Here is a 14980-nt window from a genome sequence, read left to right on the forward strand (position 1 = left end):
TAAGATCCACCCAGAAGTGCTCACCCCCACTACGATAATATTTGGGAATCTGATCAGCTTAAAAAAAAAAAAAAGCTTTCTGTGCTCTGTTGATGTTCTTCATTAAATTAATATATTTCAGATATTTTTGCATAATGACTTTAAGAATGTGTTCTAAAATTCTAACATTTAAAGCATAAATAGTGCTATCAACATAGATTTTGGGACAACAGCATTTAATAACATAGCGTAAGACGATAAGCAATAAAAAAGCAGAAATGCTAAATATTATTATCAGTAGTCCCTCTTTATCAAACACCTTGATTTAATTTTTCACAAAGATGCATGTCTTACAGAGCCTACAGGGTTAAAAGGGACAATAGGGGAAGCAAATTGTTGGATACTTTTATGTGGTGGAAGCAAATTCGGCAAACAATATTGCCTATGTTGTCTGGTTGTGTGAAAGTGATCCATTTAAGTGTGAATCCAGATCATAAGTAATCATGCACTAACATTTATTGACTACCTCATAAACCTATTGATGGTGATTATAGTATTTCATGATAAAATAACAGCTAGTAGAGCCCTGATTGAAGTTACCTTCTACTTTATACAAAGAATTAGAGTATTTATTAACTGAAACCTGTTCATCCTATGTACTTGGTTAAGTGTGTTTTTGAGTAACCACGGAGCATAACATCAAGGGCCTTATCTCCGCTTTTTTTACTTTAACAGCCAGAAAAGCAGAGATAATGTTTACGCCCTATTAACAAGAGAGTGCTAACATGCATAATCGCATGTTAGCACCCTTTTTCCCTCCGCCTGCCTTTGCATCTCTAATGAGATGCAAAGTGGGCGTTCCTTCCCAAAATAACTGGAGAAATGTCGCTAACCGACATATCTCCAATTATCAATGGGCACGCTAACAAGCATAGCGATAAGAAAAGTAGAGCTAACCGCGGTTATCGCTACTTTCCTTACGCCTGCTTTTAGTTTGACTTAGCCATGATATCCAAAGGAAGGTAGATGTCATGGTTAAGTATGCCCTGCCCTATCAACAACGTAGCGCCAAACGTTGTGCGATTATCGCTGGAATCCCAGTTATAATTGCACATTTGGCAGCTAACTCGGATATTTTTATCGCTCTGGAGATAAGCGTCGCTGATAGCGCGCTATCTCTGCGATAAAAACAAGCGATAATTATCCTAGCGCTAAGTGCGCTTAGCGATAATTATCGCCGGTTGTTGATGATATGGCCCTTAGTGCAATAGCTTTCCTACTAACTTGGTCAAATAAAACGTCTGTACTACAATTTCGGTAAACCCATATTAGTTCTCCAAAAGGGATGGTCCTCTTTAATTGGGGTCGATGGTAGGAGTCATCATGCAGTATTGAATAAACAGCTGTGTGTTTTCTACAGATGATAAGAGCCACTTCTTCCTCCCAACAGACCATGCATAATTTGGCATAGGATGGTAGAAATGTGCATCCTATCGCCATTCCCTATGTTTTTAGTGCAACAAGACCCAGTAAAATGTGAAGAACATATAAGAAAAACAAATTCCACAAAATTAGCCAATGTATTGTGTCATGTACTGAAGAAAGTGCAGATTTCTGTCTGACAAAATAAATAATTCAGGTCTGTTTACAAATAACTTCTAGAGTAACTAACTACATGCTGACATCACAATTGATATCCTGTAAATGTTTATGAACACCCTTAGGGGTCTATTAGGATGGCGGGCGGACTCCAGTCCGCCCGCCACCCTAGTGGTGCTGAGACCAGCTGCCAGTGGTGCGGTGGTCCCGCTGTGCCAATTAGGATGTGACCACCACCATGGCGGTCGCATACTGTATATTTAACTTTGTGGCTGGCGGTGCTGTATTCAGCACCCGCCACAATGTTAAAAGGGTATGTTGTGCATTTGCATACAGAACGTGACAGGCACCGTGTGGTTCCTGTCACTTTGTGCATGCAAATGTCGGGGGGGTACCCCCCAAGTGCAGCCACCCACACCCCCAACCTCCTGGGGGCCAGCAACGGGCCCCCAAAGGCATTCTCCACATGCCAGGGAAAGGCATGAGACTGCCATCATCGTAATATGGATGGCGGTGCCTGGAAGTCACCGCCACCATATTGCAGGTCTTTTCCGCCCGGTAGGCAATCGGGCGGATTGCCCACTGGCGGAAAACTGGCAGACGGTCTTTCCGTCCGCCTGGGTCCTGACCTCCATCGTAATTTGGCGGGGGAAATGTCAGGCGGGCGGATGGAAATGGAGGGCAGATCGCCCGCCATCCTAATAGACCCCTTAGTGTCTTGCACTAATGATGTCTGGTTCTAAGCAAAGGATTAAAAAAATCAGTGTTCTCTGTTAATTTATCAGTGCCTGACAATATTGGTCTACTCACTAGTGGGCTGGTGTGGTTGTTTATCTTTGTAAGTAAGTGGAGCTTCGCTGTTCTAAGACGCCTGTTAACTAATAAAAGTAGCAGTCTCAAATTAATATTCGGAATTATGGCATGATTTAGATATTTACAGCACCAATAATACAAAGGAAGTCTGTCCACTTGCATCACTGTGTATTATAGAGGGTAGGGGAATCTGCCTTTCTGATGCAGGAACTGTTGGCATCTCTGGCATTGAGAATGCCATCTCTGTGGCGGAGGGTCCACTGATGGCCGATAAGGGTTGCCGGTTCACCATCACTTTCAGTGGTACCTCTTCAATGACAGTCCAGTATGTAAAACAGGATGATCTGTAACATGTCAGGGATACTTCTCATGTGTGTACTACCCACATATGTAACACATTTCCAATATCCACATTGCTGATCAGTGTTCCACCATGCATGACCGAAGGCCCGGTGGAACCGCTGTGACTGATATTTCTCTCCTGGTGACCTCCCGCTATATAAGTGGAACAACTGCATATTTTAACAAAAAAGAATGGGGAACTTTTATAAATCTTTAATGCAGTGCAATGTAGCAAGCTACCTTGCTGTGCTGCGTGAAAGGAAGGAATGAACCGTATTTAGCATTATACTGCACAATTCTGTCCTTTCCTAGCACTGGCGCATTTTTGGTTGCTTAGCATCAGTGCAGGCACCCTTCCGTCATGTGTCAAGGGACACCTTCCTGCACAAAAACAGTCCTTTGAGGCTTTTTTCTCTTTGTATGTGCACACATAGAAATAGCACAAAACAAGGAGAAATAAATATGTTTATCCTCCTTACGCCTCACCTGGGGAAGCATAGCATTTTGACGCATTTCCAGATCTCCTACTAATGGTAAATTTGGGAATGCAGCAAAATCCATGAGTGGATAGATGGGAACACCCATGCACCACCCATGGAACACCTCCATGTCACAAAGTAATGCAAGGCAGCGATTTGCACTGCCCCGCGTTACTCTATTCCTTGCTTGATAAATGTCACTTAGGAATTGCGTCCCCCTTGCACCCTCTTGCGTGGCGTTAGGGTGATGCAAAACCTTGATCAACATGTCCCAATATTTCTAGTTCTATTTACTAAAAACACAGTGACACAAGTTGCCAACACTGCAAGGCCCTTTACAAAGGTTGACTGGTCAATATGTTGCTTATTTCTGCTTTTTAGTGTCAAACACTGGTACTAATGAGGTGAAACCTTTGTTCAGATAGTGCTAAGGTGTAAAATTTCAAAATAATGAGGTAATACTAGCATACAATGTGCTGCATTTCACCGCACAATTTCCCTTTTCCTGCTGTATATTTTAATCAGCCCTGCCACATAATTTGTTCCTCCTCTGCCACAGAATTCCAGTGGCCCTCATCATAAGAAGGAGATAAGAGCTAACTGCACATCTGATTCTCTGGGAGACTGTTCTGATGCTCTCGACCGAAGTTTCGGCATAAAAATGTGCAAATAATAATACCTCTACATTTGCATAAGCTTATTCAGAAACTGCAGGTGTAAAATATAAACTACCGAGCTGCCCTAATACTTTAATATTAGACTCTACAAGTTTAATGCCTCTATTCTCTTTGTTAAATAAGCTGTGGAGAACAGTTAATTAGACATAAACTCTACAAGCCTAGGTTTTTTTTCTTTCCATCTTAGTTACAAATGAAAACTCTCCGATTAATTTACAGATTTCATTTAAATTGATTATGCAGCTGATGCCTAATAAATAAGCACCTTGTCAGGAAAAGCTACTTCTTTTACATAGATAGTATGAAAATAATTTGCATTTGAGATGGGAAAAGGGATTTGGAGCACAGTTTAAATCTGACGCACTGAGTCGTAATTGAAAAGGGGATGTTTATGTATATTTCATAGAACAATTAATTAAAATCATTGTAATTTGTTATACCTAAGGTCAGACCAAAGTTTAAGTTCAGACTTTGTTAAGCCTAATCTTCTTAAAAAACAATATCCAACATTTTTAAAAACGACCAGTTTCTTGGGGACCAATACCACTTAACAAAGCTACTACCCCTTCCCTATATTTTCTTGTGCTTAGATATAGAAATGCTGCTTTTAAAAGTTGTCTTCTCGATGGTGACAAATCTTTACAAGTGCAAAATGTGTTTATAAGGGACTCCTCACACAATACAAATTTAGGGCCTGATTTAGAGTTGGCGGAGAGGATATCCGTCACGTTCGTGATGGAGGAAGCCGTCCACCGAACTTTAAATCAAGCTTTTTATGCCTTTTCCACCATTGAAGTGACCGTAGTAAAAACCTCTAATTGAGAGAAAGGAAAACCATAAAGTGATTAATGCAAATAGGAATGTGGCAGTGGTGTAGCTGGGGGGGTGGGAAGCAGGGGGGGCAGTCCTCTCCGAGCAGCATACATTTTTGGGGGGACGGCGGCGAGTGCAAGGTAAGTTTTCTCTCCCTTGTAGTCATCTGTAACCCCCCCCCCGCTCGTCACTGTTGTCACTTACTACCCACCCTTATCTGCACGCCATCACAGTGCACCAAACTCAGGGATCGCCCTGGGCGGCAAAAGCTCTAGCTATGCCACTGGAACGTGCATTGCACAAGAAATCACATACCACTATTGCTTGATTAGCAAAAAAGGCCACTTTATTAGGGCAGGTATTTAGCATAATAATAAAGAATACCAAACAATACAATTGAATTCCATTTAATTAAAACATACAAAATCTGAACTTTCCTCAGCCCTTTAATTCCCCAATAAGCACCACCTTGCCCTGCATACCCCAATCTCATGATCTCCCCTCCATCAAGCATCCCCAAGCGATGTGCCCATTGCTTCCTCTTCAGCTCCCCTTTGATCTCTCCCCCTCCCGCCCCAGGGATGGATAAGCCCGCTCCAGACTGTCCAATGCCCCCAAAAACCGCCACCCAGGAAAACCAAAGAGTTGACCTGCCGCACTAGTGTATTGCTGCAAGTGAACTTTTTCAAAGAGATGGAGCCGAGCACCAGAGAGTTTCCTTCCACAATTTTGAAAGCAATTCGCTCATTTCCAGCAAATAATAAGCTTTTCCCATCCAAGCGAAATTTACCCCGTCAGAACAAAGATTTGCAGCATCACTCATCATTGAATACCGGCATTTTCACAAAATACTTTCATTGCCCTATTCAGCTTCCTTCTTGCTTTATCGGTTAGTGTATGACTTTTTGCATCTCTCCAAAATTTTCTGGAAAATAATTCAGTCAAAATTAAACAAGTGCCTCTCCAGTTATATTTTATTACAGATAAATCCAATTTCATTTGTTTTATTAACGTTAAACCAGATAGATTAACTAAGTCATTTTAACATAAATGGATTAATAACATGTCAGGGAATCCTCTCGAATAGCAGAGTTCAGTTAAAACTTGTAACAAACTTCCCCATCTCATACCGCTTTTACCCCTCCATATCACCTCGTGTCTGGTACTTGGAAGTCCAAGAGAATGGCCATAAATTTGTTGTTCAGCGTATAATGCTGTCCACTTTATGAAGGAATGTCCCACTATCCAAGTAATCATTTTTAAAGATAGAGGACCATGAACGCAACCTAAGATTGAAAGAAACAATGTCTAGCAACCAAAATGCCATTGATATTTATCTTTCACAACAGTTAGATTTCCATCTACGTATTCTTTTAATTTTGTGCCATGACCAGCCCAGTCTTGTGGCCTCAGTTGCAGCCCCAATTCGAAAAGAATGAGTGCCATAAAGCAGAGGATCTTTCCCTAAAAGGATTAATGTTTTCCTTAATACGGCCAGTGGATTTGAAATAGTCACTCTGCTACCATCTGCAACCAGACACCCCACTCCTGTTAAAAAAAAGCCACTTACCTCTGCCCAATTGATCAGTTTTCGATGCCGTCAACCAAATCCGTAGTCTATCCTTTTCTAAAAATATCTCGTCACTTTTTAACCCTTCCTGTCTTCTCAAACCCAGTAACTCAGATGCTCTAAACATTCCAAAAAATAACCATAACATACATAGCCTAAACAATAGCTCCTCAATCTTTTCATAGCAGCAGAAATTGAGATGCAATAGTAATTGTTACAATAATTCAAAAGTTAAAGGTTCTCCAGGGGCCAGATGTATGACCAATTTTAGCATGCGCAAATGAGATAGCGACCCGTTTCCACATGCTAAAATTGGAATGGCCATGTACTAACACAATTTTGCGAGTTGTAATTCAAAAAGTGATTAGAGACTCGCTCTTTGGAAGGGATGTTCCCTTTCAAATAGCGACTCTCTAACCCATGTACGAATGTTTTGTGACCGCAAATGCGGTTGCAAAACAGTCACAAATTACCACCCTCTTCAAGAGGGTGGTAATGGAGTCGCAAAGGGGAAGAGGTCCCAAAGGGACCCCTTCCCCTTTGTGACAGGCTCTGAAAATATTTTTTAAGGGCAGGCAGTGGTCCCAGGGACCACTACCTACCCTTAAAAAATGTAACGAAAACATTTCAAGTTTTTTTTTTTAAATGCGTCCCATTTCCCTTTAAGGAAAACGTGTTGCAATAAAAAAAAACTGGTTTATTTAAAAGCAGTCCCAGACATGGTGGTCTGCTGAGCCCAGCAGGCCACCATCCCTGTCATTCCCAATGGGCTCCCAAATTGTGAGAGGCTCATTAATATTCATGAACCTCACAATATGCGTCCCTATTGGGAATCGCAAACAGCGTTAAACACACTGTTGTACATTGGTTTTAGCTCCTCACAATTTCCGAATCGCAATTTGTCGCAAATTGCGAGGCGCTAAATCCAATGGTCGTACATCTGGCCCTAAGTGACTTCTTGTTCTGCTTTTCTTTACTCCAACCTTTCAGGACTTTTTTTTAGCTAATACACTTTGTACAGGGTCATGATCCCACCAGAATTGTCCATAAAATTAAATACCTGCTAATTTCCTCGAAATGGTTAAATGCGATAAACCTTTTTTAATCAAATCCAAAACAAAACCCAAATAACTTGCTCCTTATTAGGCTCCTTGTTTCCAAACGGAAAAATAGTGTTACCATAAACTATGAAATCGGTCCAGGCATTCTGGTAAATTTTTTCGAGTGGATGGGGCTAATTATTTTTCTACCAGCTCCACTATCCTCAATCTCCCCCAGGCCCAAACGCTCTGCAGGATCTGCTATATTATTGGTGACACCTGGTACATGCCTTGCCTTGAAAATAATATTGAGTTGCAGAGATTTCAGCATAAATGCTCTCAACAGGCTCAAAACATTTGATTTTTACTTGTTCCCAAGTTCAACTATAGCCATATTGTCAACATTGAATAAAACTGATCTGTTCTTGAATTCTTCGCCCCAAATGTATACAGCCACTACTAACGGAAATTGTTCTAAAATGGCTATACTGCGACCCTGCAACAACCACTGCTGCGGCCAACTCTGAGCACACAAATGGCAGTCCCAAAATATGCTGAGGCCCTTTGATCCTGAAGCATCAGAGAAAATGTGAATTTGCCATATCATGTCTTCTTCTATGAAGTATAGTGAAACACCATTGAAATCTTCAAGGAACTTTAACAATATAGCTAGGTCCTCCCTAATGGCCTTGGTGATTCTTATCCAATGATGAGGTAGAAAAGTCCTGGACATAGCCAAGCCTAAACATCTGCAAAATGTCTTGCCAGCTCTAACCACTCTACACGCAAAGTTTAGGTAACCCAGTAACGTTTGCACCTTCTTCAGCTCTATCTTCTCTTTCCCAATCACTGACATCAAAAATAACCTTATCGCTTGCACCTTTACAGCGGGAAGACTGGCTGTCATTTCCAAAGTATCAATTTCAATTCCTAAGAATGTCAGTCTTGTAGTGGGACCTTCAGTTTTCTCAGGAGCCAAAGGTAAGCAAAGCTCATCAACCAAAGCTTGAAGCTCCTGCAAAGCCTTCAAAAACTCTCCTGAATTTTTGGGACTGATGAACATAAAGTCATCCAAGTAATGACAAACCAGCTTATGACCACTCCTCTTCATGAAGAGCCACTGTAGAAATGTGCTATATAGTTAGAACAATGCAGGAGAGATCGAAAAACCCATAGGGAGAACTTTATCAATATAAATGAAACCCCCAAAATGCATACCCAGCAGCTCAAAATCATCCTGGTGAATAGGTAATAGAATGCTGATTCTATGCCGCTTTTAGCAAGTTTGGCAGCCCTACCTGCTGCACGTACCAATTTAAGAGCACCATCAACTGACGAGTAAAAAACACTAGAGTCTTTTGGAGAAATAAAATCATTCACTAATTGACCTTCTGGCCAGGATAGATGATGGATCAGCCTATTTTCACCCATGGTCATTTTTGGCACTTCTCCCAAGGGTGAGATTATCAAATTCGGTAAGGGGCACTGAAGGAATGGTCCTGCAATTCTGCCTGCCTTTAACTCTGAGTTCAATTTTTCCTGCACTATATTAGGCAGCTCCTTAGTGGACCTTAGATTGTCAGACCATCTTTTCTGTCTCTGCCCTTGATAACCAATTCTGAAACCATGTGTAAATCCCCAAAATAGTCTGGAAGCCGCTTCTCCATCTGGATAAATTTTTTAACCATGCAGATAAAATTTCAATTCTAATAGGAGTGTGAGCCCTTTTGAAAAGACTGGAATTGCTGACCCCTTCTCCTATGGAATTTATTTTGATCCCCAAGTTTAAATGCTGAGAAACATTGTGTGATGAGACTCTTTTCTCTACATTGTGAACATTCGTGTTTATAGCGGCAACATTGTCTGCTGCAAATTCCTTAAAGTTCCAACATGAGGGTGAAACCACTGCCTGCCACTCCCATACCACCCCGCCCCAGCTTGGATGGGATGGTACTGAAAAGACCAGTAAGTAATCGGCAAACCATTGACCATATGTGTGGTAACTGGGGGATGTGTAGATGACATCCACTGAAGCCATAATTCAGAATCTATGTCCCCCAATGGTGTGTCATTATTTAAACTGACCCTGGCCCGAAACTCCTCATCATAATTTAGCCAAGCATATCCACCAAAATGCATTTGAGCTGAAATTTACACCGCTCTTTCTCACAATAAACACTTGTATAGATTAACAATGCAGATGTCCAATTATCAATTGATTTTGGGACTCTTGGTCTCCTAGCTAACTCCCACTCTTCCTCTTTTGAACCTTCCTTTGCTTGTAAGACCCTATGTAACAATTTAAGAACATCAATGAACTCGTGGTTCCAGATTTTGTTTTTTGATTTCTCAGACGGCATAGCAATACCCATGTAAGGTAATCTTTATGTATCTTTGTATTTTCTTGATTAATCTAATCTTGATTATCATTATTTTCCTTTTTGTCCTCTTTATCACTTTGTATCTGTTTATCACACATTAACTTTTCTGAATTCTTGTCATTTACCTTCTGTTGCTTTTTATCCGAAATAGATTCTGCCTTGTGTGTATCAGTATCACAATTCTTAACCAGTGTTCTCTCCCCACCCCTGATTGAACTTTTGTGATCTAAAGCAACATTACCTATGTTATCCCAAGCAGACCACCATGATACTCTACCTTTTAGAAACTGAGACACCTTCTTGTGAACTTCATTCACTTCACATGACTTTAGATTTCATTTCTTTCCCTGCTGATTGATTGCGTTGTCTGCTCCAGACTTCTGCAATGCACTAAAAACACTTGGTTGACACGGAATACCCCCCCTGAGCAATTACATTATCAGACATCTCCTTCAAACGTTCACCACATTCACCAACTCACAATTCACCCTCTTCCAGTTCCTCACTCTCCTCATCATAATCCAAAACCTCCTCACCCTTGCTCAGACAAATTATACTGCTGACACCCGGTTTCTCCCCAACCCCACCATCATACAAACTCCATTGAGATGACAAAGAAGGTTTATGTTGGTCCGCTGTCAAAGAAAAATCCGCTATTGATCGTCCTTGATCTTCAGGCCAACGTGATAGATCCGCAACCTGCTCCATTGGCCTTTTCGCTGATGAAGATTCGACTAGACGGCAGCCTCCGCGTGAAATTCACCAGGCCGCGCTAACCTGCAACTTCCACAGTACCGGCTTCCTTAAAGGGGGTACCTTGGTTACTTCATAACTTAACCTTACCAGGATGCTCCATCCACATCCACTGTTCTGACCTAGCCCTGTTGCCTTCACATACAACTTGTGAATAATCCTGACCTAGGTCATCCAAATAAATGATGTTACTGGTGCTAAAGCCTTTCCCCTTACCCACTACCTCTGAATAATCTTCTGAATCCACCTTCCTCCAATGCTGGTCAAAACCAAAATCTTTTCTTGTCATAATTTTTGGGGAATCGACAAACTTTGTATTCGGAGGACTTGCCAAATTATCCTCATCCTCCTCCACCCATAGCGAGCGTTAAATTGACCCTGAAACTGGGGTATTAGCGCTTAGTTGTGTGAGTGGAGGACTGGCCGCTGCTAAATTATCTTGACAAACATTCACCTTTCCAAGCACCCTTCCTGAAGGATTTACAATGAATACCGGCTCCCTCCGTAGCACTCTGGGACTTTCTTGCACATAATCATCGCATTGGACCTTCTCTTTAGATGATAGCCTTCTGATCTTAATGTGAGGCTCATCGCTATCAGTCATTAGGGCCGCATTAGAAACCATATGATGACCGCCAACTCCCACTAAGACAGGCAAAGCAGGGGCTGAGATCAAATATCTGTGTGGTCCAGAGGGGAGCACACTAGTTCCCTTAAGCGACACGCCCAGATCTTGCTCAGCCAGCTACATAACCTCAAATGTCACCTCCATCACCCTGTCCACTCCTTCCTTTTGCTTAGACACTCCCCCCACGGACCGCTTAACCAACTGTGAAGTCGGCGCACATCTCACTCGCTTAGCTCTCAATGCAGCCTTAGTTTCCATTTGCGACCTAAACTCCTCCTGCACAACCGTTTGAACTGAGCCTGAAGCCCCTGAAATGCCTGAGGTCTGAGGTGAGGTTGTAAGCAAAGGCTCACACTCTGCTTTTCATTTCAACTTATTCCAAGCTGGCAAACAAGCAGCCACGGCCGCTGCTACTCTGCGCGCCGCCCTTCTTTTTAGCCTCTCCAAACAGACCCAAGCCTCCCCAGGCATGCCCGGTTTCAAAAGGTCTGCCCTGCCAGCTTTGCACAAAATTCTTACCGCCTTCCGAAATTCTTCACTATCCCCCATGACCTAAATAATCTGAACATGTAATGCCAGACCAGACACCAGACTTAGGAAATGTCCCTTACCTGACAGAAATTGGCTACAGCAACATTTTCCCTTCTCTGCTAACTGCCCTCCGCACTGCATCACAAGTGATTTTCCCGCCCAAAGAGCCCCCTTTCAAAAACTACTGCTAAGTCCCGCTTCTGTGGATCAGCCTACTTATCCTGCGGCCTGTTCCATTTGCGCGAAGTTGCCCAGGGGGAAGACCGGCTAAAGCCATGCACCCCATGGGCCCCGCATAGGGACAGAACACCTGCTGTGATGAACTCACACAGTGCTCACTGAGAGGTACAGCATTGCAAACCTAAATGAGGTAGGCCCCTTGGAATTAAGCTGCAATATTGTCATGGGAGACTAGATACATATCCATGGACTGTAGGTCCAGTTTGTGCTCCTTCTGCAGCAGTCAAGCTTCGAAACTTTGCATAAAGAAAACACTAAAACATAATTTCATTTAGATCTCTTTACTTGTCAAACAGGAGGAGAGAGGTACATCAAGACCTAAAACACCTCCTTGGTACCAGACAGCATCCAAAGCAGCACATTGCTGTGCTGGTACCAGGTTATTTAAATCCATCCATTTTTTCTTTATTTGGTTTATATATTAAAACCATAAAAGACAACAGCAGTATAAATGCACCGTACAAACCATACTAAAAACTACGATACATGTAAAAACAAGTGACTCAAATCTGGACAAGCATAATTAATCATCCTGAATACACCGTATGAAAACAGCAGCATTTATAAAACAAATAAGATTCGGAACCACAAATTTATTTGACAGTATCTGTAAAAACAAGCATTTGCAATGCAATAGGTCTCGCATTTACGCAAGTTTAAGCTATTGACATTGTAAATGACAATGGGTTTTATTTATGTTTTAATACCTAAAAGATAAATAAAAGGCATTGCCATTTACAATGCCAATAGCTCAAACTCTCGTAAATGTGAGACCTACTGCATTGCAAATGGTAGGCATCACGGACAACGAGATGGGGTATGTGGGCAGAGGGGAGGCACAGACAACAGGAGGGAGAGTGGGGGGGTAAAGAAGGCACAGCAACAGGAGGGAGGGCGGGTGGGGGTAAAGAAGGCACAGACAACAGGAGGGAGGGAGGGCTTGTAAAGAAGGCACAAAAGCATGTTGTGCCTGCAGTAAGAGAAACTGGATAAAGAAAATAGTGCTTAAAGACATGGGGTAGATGTACGACCCACCAATTTGCGAGTCGCAAATTGCATTGCATTTGCGACTGGCAATTTGCGACACGCATATTGGGATTGAGAACAGTGTCTGAGACAGTTTGCGATTTCCAATGGGGTCGCAAATTGCATGCCTCATGCATAATAATGAGGCTGTCGCAATTTGTGACCCCAGTGGGAATGACTGGCACTTGAAGGAAAACGGGATGCATTCAAAAAATAAAAATTTAACTTTTCAGTTTCATTTTTTAGGGCAGGCAGTGTTCCCTGGGACCACTGCCTGCCCTTAAAAAATATTTTTAAAGCCACTCACAAAGGGGAAAGGGTCTCCTGGGGACTCCTTCCTGTTTGCGGGTGGTTTACCACCCTTTTGTGAAGGGTTGTAAACTGTGACTGTTTTGCAACCGCAATTGCGGTCGCAAAACAGTCATACATAGCTTCAGGAGTCGCTATTAGGAAGGGACGCTCTTGGAGCGCCCCTTCCTATTAGCAAGTTGCTAATCCTATTTTGCGAGTCGCAAAATAGGATTAGTACATGGACAACACGTTCTTTGAAGACGCAAACGGGTATAAAACCAATTTGCACCTGCAAAAAACGTTAGTACATCTGGCCCTAAATAACATGTACCCTGTAACAACCAAAGTAAAAGGGCCAATCACCATGGGAGGTGACAAATGAAGAGGAGGCGGTACTAAGGAGAGACTAACAAGCCTATTTACGAATCAGAAGCAAGAATTTATGACGGCAATGACACAAGCCAATGGCAAATATGGGCGGAGAGTGGGCGGCACTTCTATTCCCTACTCCACTACAACAACTCTCGCAGAGCAGCTCATGCACGCTGGCTCTAGGCTCAACCTAACACTAGGGCAGGGTGAACTTGTTTAAAACCTCTTCCTTTAAATAGAGGAACTATAAAGGATCTCCTAGGTTCCTTGCAGTATTCACAGAGTATGTTAAAATGCAAGGACTCCTGCAGAGATTTATTATCACAGCACAGGGGCCCAGGCCTGTGAATTCATAACAACTACATAGCGAGGCTAAAATCAAATGTAACAAGTTGAATCTAAATCATGTTAACAGGCATCTATCTCTATTGCACTTCACCAGAGTTAGATAGGGCTCCATCTCCAGAGTGGTAGTCGTCAAAACATATGTTTGGACTGTGTTTTATGTTAACTCAGAGTCTTCCCTGAGTATGACCACCCTTTCCCTAATTCTTTCTTTAACCCATTTGTGGTTTCTTCTGTAAATACCTTCTGGTTTGAAAAATATGTATTTCCTTCCAAGATTAACCAAGCAGTCCTTTATATAACTTAGACAGTTTTTTTTAAAGCTTAATCAAGCGACACGCAATCTTCCATGACTAAACGATTCAAACCCAATTCCTCCCATGTCCATTTCCGAATCCAAATCTGTCGTGTGCGTGAGGATATCTGGTCACCTAGGTAACAAACCCCTAACTCCTCTTGCACATAATAAGTTGATGTGCTCTGAGGAACACAGAGTAGTCACTTACAAAATTTGTTTTCTCTATCTGGAGCTCGTTTGCTGGGAGGTACCACAAAATATCACCCACATACAGTACTATTGATCTACAATTAGACTCATAGATTTTAACTAAGGCTCTAAGAGGTCCACTCCTCATCCTTGATGTGAAGCTAAAAACAGTTCCTGCACACTTCTTATGCTCCTGCTTCTTGGCCTCAACCAGGGGTTTCCAGCTTAATTTTGAATCAAACAAAATCCCCAATTAGGGAAAACTCGCAACCTGTACCAGAGTATGCTGATTCAGAGTAAAAGTCTTAGTTCTTCTTGACATGTTCCCACCACCATAACATAAGAATCTGAAAGGTTAACAGACAGGTCTACGTCTCTCATAAATCAATCAAAGGCATTCAGGGTTGGAAGACGGTTGGCCCTTCGTGCCATCAAAACTGCTCTGTCTGCGTAAAGTGACACTAGTAACAGATGCGAGCCAATTGATGGACATACCACTTTGGCAGCAACTAAGGCCTGTTCCAACCCATTTACGTACAGAGAGAACAAGATAAGGGGTGAGAATACACCCCTGTCACACACCACAGCTTATGTTAAAGCTATCCGTACATGCT

The sequence above is a fragment of the Triturus cristatus genome, chromosome 3_1 (assembly GCF_964204655.1).
Source record: "Triturus cristatus chromosome 3_1, aTriCri1.1, whole genome shotgun sequence".
NCBI classification, from domain to species: domain Eukaryota; kingdom Metazoa; phylum Chordata; class Amphibia; order Caudata; family Salamandridae; genus Triturus; species Triturus cristatus.